This window comes from Ascaphus truei, chromosome 1, assembly GCF_040206685.1.
Source record: "Ascaphus truei isolate aAscTru1 chromosome 1, aAscTru1.hap1, whole genome shotgun sequence".
Classification (NCBI taxonomy): domain Eukaryota; kingdom Metazoa; phylum Chordata; class Amphibia; order Anura; family Ascaphidae; genus Ascaphus; species Ascaphus truei.
The window spans coordinates 149,727,394-149,735,800 of NC_134483.1; positions in this window are offsets into that span (position 1 = coordinate 149,727,394).

The window sequence follows — 8,407 nt, forward strand, 5'->3', positions numbered from 1 at the left end:
ACCTTATCCTTTGCCCTTGCTGTCAGCTCAGCTGTATCTGCACCTAGCAAACTAGGCCCCAGTCCAGCTGCCACTGCACTGGCCTCAACCGATCGTTGGGCCACTCTGACATCCATTATGCTTTACACTGAGCTGCTCGGACCCTACTCTGCAGATCGTTGGACCTCCTCAGACCATCTTCTCTGCCACCAATGCTTCTCCCTATCCTCAGGGGTCCTACTCTCGCTGCACTGTCCTCACTTCTCCCATGTTCCCAGGGGGGACTTCATCAAGGGCATAAACCCTGTCTAACTCCCACTATCTTCCTGGTCAGCCACCCAGACTACATATTCCTCTCTGGTGCCTGCTAGGATCCTTGTTCTCCAGGCTCCTGCTGGTGCCTTCCTCTTCATGCAGAATTCTGGAGCCTTTTTATGGCCTATTGGAGACCCTGTCTTATTGATGCCTGCTGTGGCCTCTCCCTCCCTCTGGCTTTCTGGAGCCTCCACATCTTTGGGGCCTGCTGGGACAATAAGCCATAGGGTCTGCTGGGGCCCAACATATGTTTGGAGCTTGCTGGTGGCACTAAGACCATGGGGCTGCTGTGGCCTCCCCTGCCTTGGGAAATGCAGAGGCAATACACAAATGGGGAAATGGGTAAAAGAGGGGGAAGCTCCCGCATCAGCTTCAATCTCAATGAAGTGGTAAATGACAGTGAATATGATGTAAAAGAAATCATAAGGTGCAAATAGGGATATGGAGACTACTGACAAAACAAACAAAAAGATTCCCTAATGAATGCACTCAAATGAAAAAGTAGGCAATAGTGAATGATTTAAAATAACTATTTATTAAAAAAATGTAGTATAAAATATTTTGTACAGAGGGATGTGGTAAAACTATCCGAAACCACTCCCTTTTGACACACCAATTATTAATTCCAGATAATAAGTGAATTATTAGGAAAAGGACCTTAGGGAGACACTAATCTCTAAAGTGCCTAATAGCAAGTTGGCTATCAATAGAAGGAATACATCCTAAGGAAATAGATATAGCAATCAATATTGCGATACTATTTACTAAAATAACTGGTAAGGTATTGTAATACCCGATACCAGTGCTGAATCCTTAGAGATATAATTAGCTGCATATAGTATATGTCAATAATAGCCAATATGAAATGAGAGACTGCTGTGTCTTGAAAGGTACAAGTATAATGCGACGTAGAGTCACTATGCGAACACAGACTGGTGAAATATAATCACCTAAAAAATAAATAGCAAGCTGATTAGTGGGTGGAAACAATCTGCAAAATGGATCCTATAAAAGGGTTAGCACAAAATGTGCAGAGAAAAAGCCCTGAGGCACGGTTCAAGGACCGTATCCCGTTATAGCCTCCTATCTATTATATACAATATGTGATTTACAATAGACATGAATCAAACTAAATGCAGTCAGAGATAAAGTGCAGTTTAAGTATGTATATCACACCGCTCAGTGAGTCCCAAGGTGGATCTGCATATAATTAAATCAATGCAGACAGATATATATCCAGGGACAATCAGTCTTGCTATACAATCTGTATATCAATAAAGTATCTCCTCAGCTTAGTGAAATGTAGCTCACTAGCCGAACAGCCAGAGGAAAAGCTAAAGATAAAAATAGCACCTTGGTGTGATAGTATTAGCCTAAGGATACTATTAAAAGATAGATGTGTCAAATAAGTTCACCTAATCAGTGTTACCCACAATAAATGTAATTTTACTAGGTCTGAACTTGACTTTGTAATGATACATGTATTTGAAAACCTGCAACAATGTTGCTTAGTATTGCTTAGTGAGTATATACTAATAAAGCCAGCGTCACCTTAATGTTCCACACATATATAATGGTGACACAATTATTCTGTTTAGGGGAAGCATAGGCTAAGTCAACTCATCTGTATGCAGGCATATTGTAGCTTGACGCTCCGTCAGATGTAAGGTGCAGCTCCAACTTTAGTTTGAGAAGTGAGTGTGTCTGCTGGTGTGTGTGTGTCTACTTTTGCCACCCCAAAATGTTGCCACTCTAGGCCCGGGCTTAATGGGAAATCTAACACTGGGTACAGGGGGTTGAGAAGGTTGCTGTGTTTTAGATAGCTGCTTGTTAATTGAAGGAGTTGGCATTGGGGAAGCAGAAAGTGGAATTATGCGGAGAAAGAGCTGAGAGAGCAGTTAATGTGTGAAGATTTAAATGCTTCAATATACATGTGAAATATTTTACCAAAGACCAATAACAGAGCAGCTGTAACATCAGCAAATGTCGGACACCCTTTTGCTGCCCTTCGGCTGCCACTCAGGTGTTATTTCTAAGAGTCTGAGGTGAAGTGAAATCAGCTGCACAGCAAACAGACACCTACAGTTGAGATGAAGGGGGAGGTGGGAGGATAAGGTGACGATCTTCATTTATCTGACTTTTAATCAAATGCACATTTCATCAATTATATCAATTGATGACTGATGAAGCGTCAACAGAACAACTGTTTTCATAGATACGGATGAATTAAGAAATGATTGCGCCGACTTGAATTTAACTTTTACGTCAAGAAAAATGTAACCGATAATTTTGACACATATATGATACACCACAGTGGTGCATGTTGGTAGTTTAATATTACATATCATCTCCATATGTGCACCATAGATGTCATCTAAACTCTACCTCTATTTCTGCCCCCAATGTCGTTTTCTTCTTTTTGAAAAAGACGTTGACAGTGACACACACAACTTGGTTTCATACATTAGGGTTATTCTTCAGTGCATCTGCTTAACGACAAAAGTGACGCATGAAACATAGCTGCCTTTGGAACATAACTCACTATTGGGGCAGATTCATAAAAGTCCATTATGAGTTAATGCATCTGAACGTGCGTTAACTGCCATTGGCATGAACAGGAATTTACTTCCTTTCGTGTGCGTTTGTCCGTAACGGACGTTAAAGAATAACCCACTGTGAAATATACATATATATTACTAGCTTTAAAAGTGGGGCAAAAAGTGCATAAGATTTATTAACAAAAAACCTCTCCATTACTTTCAGTAGGATTTCTTCCATTTGATCAATCTGGTACCAATTCTTGCACAACTTTATTGCAGCCATCCAACTTTGGAGGTGATATATCAAGGCAAATTTGGAGCAATATGTACGCAAATTGGCTAATTTTTATCTCGTGTCACTTTTAATGTATGAAGGTGTTTGCTCCAATTTTTGCTCCATGTGCATCATTTTGTGATTTAGGAAGAAATATAGGAGTTAGGCAGGAGTTACATGGCGAACAGATTATAATGAGATGTATCAAACTCTGTTTCTGATAGTAGTATATTGCATTTGTTTTGTTTTTTAAATCACACTGTATGCTCATTTGCATGTGTAACATGGTAAGTCCATTCTACCTGTCTTTCCCCCTGTTACATAAGCCCCTAGTACGTTCAGGGCAGTAACAGGTTAATCAGTGGGCTTTCGTCCCCATGCAGACTCCTCTGTGATGGATAGAGGTAAGGTGGTGACTCATAGCCTGTGTAGGCCCATCAATATAGGTCTAGACTATGAGCCCGCCCCCTCTGAACCCTAATCAGGGGAGTATCCACAATTTAGTTAGTTTTGCTCTGGAGAGAAAGGAGAGAGCATGGGCTGTCAGTGTATCCCATTACGAGGATGAGCTGGCCCACCCCTGTGCGCAGGACTCATTACCCCTACTACCAGGGTAGGAACCCTCCAGAAGTCTGGGACTTCAAAGACTTTACAGCACTGTAGGAGGAATTGCAGTGGCTGTTTATCAGGATGCACAATAAAGATCCTTGTTCACTTTCAACTGCCTGAGTGTCAGTTCCTGGGCAGAGTGGAATAAGTATGCAGTGGGGGTGTTACGGTTGTGCTCGCCACAAACCGGGGCCGGACTGCGTGGCTGAGGCTGGGTTATGAAATCACCGACCTTACACCGTGCAGACTGGTCTGGAGTGCGAAGTTCATAGTCAAACAGGCCGGGCTCAGGATTGGAGAGGACAGAGTAATTGTTGGATGAGCCAGAGTCGGGATAGGAGATATCCGGGTAGTCGTAGTCCAAGCAGGGAGTCGGCAACAGGAAATCAAGCAGGTCCTCCTGATTCAGTGTATTCGCTGCAGGAAGTGAACAGGGTTTGTGCGAGTGGCATCCACGTCCCATGACGCCGGTCTAAAAGAGGGAAGGCAGACCAGAGTGGGGACACCGCCAGGCAGCACTGGTAAACCACTGCTTCAGCGCAAGAGTTCAAGCTGGCCTCTGCGAAGGGAGAAAGAGCAGCAGGCCACGGGGTCCAAACAGCAACCTCTGCTAAGGGTAGAAGCAGCAGGTTGCAAGGAAAGCAGGAACTAATGCTGGAACACATCCACAGGATTAGTCACGAGAAAAACAAGCAACGGCTTGTGGCTGAACACAGGAACGTCCAAGAAGGATTATGCTCGGCAGAGAGGGATTGTGGGAATGCAGTATTTAAAGGCCAGCGGGCCAATCCCTGGAGGAGGGTGTGAGGTCACTGCTCCAATGACTGAGTACAAGGCTAGGTTGCAGTGATAGCCACACAGCTGCTGTTGATTGCAAAGAGGGAATTAGTGAGAACAACAGCACCCTGCAAGGCTACGAGAAAAGCCAGGAGTGGATTCCTGAAAGTACCCCCCCAGGTGAGACCTCCGGGCGAACATGACCACTCATAGAGTTGGGGGACCTGGAATTGTTCCTGAACTGTCTAGGATTGGGGGTAGAGTCGTTGTCCAGCGACTCGTGGGCACTCCTTTGCGTACCCCCACCCCCCGGTGAGAACTGCGGCCAGACAGGGCCATCCATGGGTCTTGGGGACATTGAGTTGTTCCTAAAGTGCTTTAGGCCGGAAGGGGATCCGTAAACAAGCAGTTCATTGGTGAGTATTGTTCTAGGATATGAGAGTGGTGGCACAGACATCTTTGGTACGGGGCTCGCCACGCGAAATGACTTGTAAATTCAGAGCTGTGGAGAAGGAGGCGTTTTCAGAATAGAAACAGCAGAGGGATCCCAGCTGGGTGCCCAGTCCCTTGTAATCGTACCAGAGTGCGGGCCAAGAGGCACCGATAATTGATCGGGTATAACAGGGAGACCCTCCGGACAGGCAAAGTTTTTGCTGACATCTGCACGTAGGAATTTGAGAGGGTCTTCTCCCCCAGAGGTTTTCTGGGTAGTGGTCAGCGAGGGTATAGGGTGGGTGGGTGCATTGCCAGGTATTGGTATAGTAGATGACAAGACGAACAGTAAACCAGGCTTAGGGACCGAAATCTTGGGGTGCGAAATGAGTATTTCCAACACAAAGGAAACAGGCACAACAGAAGGTTCCGAGAGGGATAACCATGGGTTCGCTGAGGCAGAGAAGCAATTAGTAGTGGAGCTCCCAAATACTGTAGAACGCTCAGAGAGAGACAGTATAATCTGTGATCTCCACTTCCCAAAGTCCAAGCCAGAAACAATAGGGAGAGAAACCCTATAGTTAAAGTCATACTGAGGTACTTCAGGGGCCACAGAACGGTCAGTGAAAAGAAACTGCCCTCCTGCACCGGGAATTTGGAGCGCGGCAAGGGTTACATCAGATATGGCACCAGAGTCCGGGGAAGGTATACAGGTCCTTGCAGAGATTTGAACAACCGCATGGGGTGGACTGCGTACTGCGATGAACTCCAAGGGCATCGTACTTGTCATAGGAGTGGGAGTAGGAATAGGCTCTGGAGCTTTAATATCTGGAACTTGAGAATCAGGCAGTGCAGGGGAAGCGGAGGGAGGGGAGCTAGTGTTTGAAGCTGGTGCCTGGGAATCAGTGACAGACACTGGGGGAGTAATGGTAGGAGTTAGAGAGTCAATAAGCGGTAAGTTGGAACCGGGGAAACTCTTAAGAGCAGAAACCTTAGAAGAAAAAATAGTTTTATCTAAAACTACAAGGGCCCTAACAACAGGGGTACTTGTCATGACAAAATCAGAAATAGGTATGTTTACTAGTGTGAAAATTCTGATAACGGAACTGCTAGTCAGTGATGTGGGTGTCTTGGTTTGAATAGTGAGAAAATCAGATACAGTGGTAACTGACTTAGAATCAATCACGAAAGTTCTAGGTTTGCTGGACATGTGTGAGAAAGTACCCTTTAATACAGGAGTTTTCATTTTAGCCCCGAGTAACCCAACGAGTGCTGTAGCACATTTAGATGCAGTGCTAAGGGACTGAGATTTAGCAAGGGAAGGAAAACTCAATAGCTCAGATTTAAACACCTGAATTTGTAATGTAGGCAGGGTGGTCTCTGATTGTACTAAGGGGGTGATGACAGATACGCTGATCTCTGGAGGGGTTGCTTGGGCAGATACATCAGGGGGACCAAAAGCAAGAACGGCCTCTATGGAAAGGGATTCCGAATCTGAAGGAAGGATTTTACCTCTCTGAGTAGCGGGACCGACAAGGCAAATTTCAGAGAGGGGGGAAACTTTGTACAGGCTTCTAGCTAGCACATATGAAAAGGCATCACTTTTGAGTGGGAGCAGTGTGTCAGCAAAAATTCCTGGGAACTCAACAACTTGAGCCTCAGGAGGGGCATAAAGACCACTGTTCGCTTTTAACCCTAGGGTTTGAGAAGAGGAGAACACAGACAGTACAAGGGGGGCAACCACAACTGTGCTGGTCTCTGAAGTGGTTACTTGGGAAGGAGTGTCTGGGAACCCAGAAACACCTACAGATTCCATGACAAGGGGACTATTCGCTGAAGCAGGGATCTCAGCTCTCTGAGTGACAGACTGGGTCAGCGAAATACCTGGGAGTGGGGATTCTGCGAACAGGCTTAGGGAAACACCTGGTTCCTGAATACATTTAACTGGAATCATTATTTTAGCAGGTTTCAGGGGACACGGCAGCAGAAACGTGAGCTGAAGCAGGGGGATTATAGCAAAGAATATCCAAGGACTCCGCAACCTTAGGGAGTCATTCAGTGCAACCTCTGCTGTCAGACTTGGGGATTCATTCTCTGATGCAAGAAAGGACGCATTAGCCTGGGGGCAGCAAGGATTTACAGGGGTTAATGCAGATAGTACCTGAGAGTCAAAAAGAGGGAGATTTGCCTCTGAAATTGGGGACACAAGGAGGTCCTCCTCTGGAGCCAAGGACGTGACCTTGGCTGACGAACAACAGGAAATTACCAAAGGAGACTCATAGGGCTGCCCCGCAGGTGTTAATACAGGAATGACTTTGGGAACAGAACTTAGGGATTCGAACTTAGAAAATGGAAGTAGAAGGAGTTCCTTCTCTGACGGGGGGAGCACACAGAGCTGCCTAGCAGGGGTTAAAGCAGAAAAAACCTCAAGGGCAGGAATTGGAGATTCTGAGTTAGAAAGTGAGGGCAAAAAGGGTTCACACTCTGGTGCTGGGAAAGACACACTGACCTGGGAAATGCAGGGATTTACAGTGGGGAACTCATAGGCCTGACTAGCAGGGGTTAAGACAGGAATAACCTCAAGGGCAGGAGTTAGGGATTCCGAGTTAGAAATTGAGGGTAGAAGGGGTTCATTCTCAGACACTAAAGCCATAGCGTTGGCTTAGGAAATACACGTATACTTCACGGGAACCTCACAGGGCTGATTGGCAGGAGTTAACGCAGACATATCCTTGGGGTCTAAGCAATAGGAGGTGCAATTAGGGCTAGAAATCGTGGCAGCTTTTACCTTAGGGGGCAGTGATAGTGGGGTGGCTTGGCCATTTTTAGGAGAGGGAGGTACCCTCACATTTTTAGCGACAGGACTGACAGAAAAGGGTTTGTGAATCGTCCATGCGTAGGCGGCGAGGAGAGGTTCACACTCACTTATGTTCCTGTCAAATTCTAAGAATAATTTGTGTGGTGTCCATGGCCTGAGACGGTAGCCCAAAATCCGCAGTTTCTAGACCCGTAGTGGACATAAGAAGGAGCAGTTGGGAGTACTGGGCTTGTAACATCTTCTTTACCTCTCTACATTCCTGAGATTTGGTAGGATTTCTTTACGAGTCAGTCTTTCTGCAGGGGTTAACCCTTCATACATACAAGCAAGATTAGGTGGAGGCAGTCTTTCAAACAGATACTATTCTTCAAACAGGGACCGGTCCGCAGCCTGGGACGTAGGTTCTGTTACACATTTACCAACCCCCGCCACGGTGCAGTCTGGTTATGTGGGGCCGAGCATACTGTCACGGTTGTGCTCGCCACAAACCGGGGCCGGACCGCGAGGCTGAGGCTGGGTTATGAAATGACCGACCTTAGACCGCGCAGACTGGTCCGGAGTGCGAAGTTCATAGTCAAACAGGCCGGGTTCAGGATTGAAGAGGACAGCGTAATCGTTGGACGAGCCAGAGTCGGGGTAGGAGATATCCGGGTAGTCGTAGTC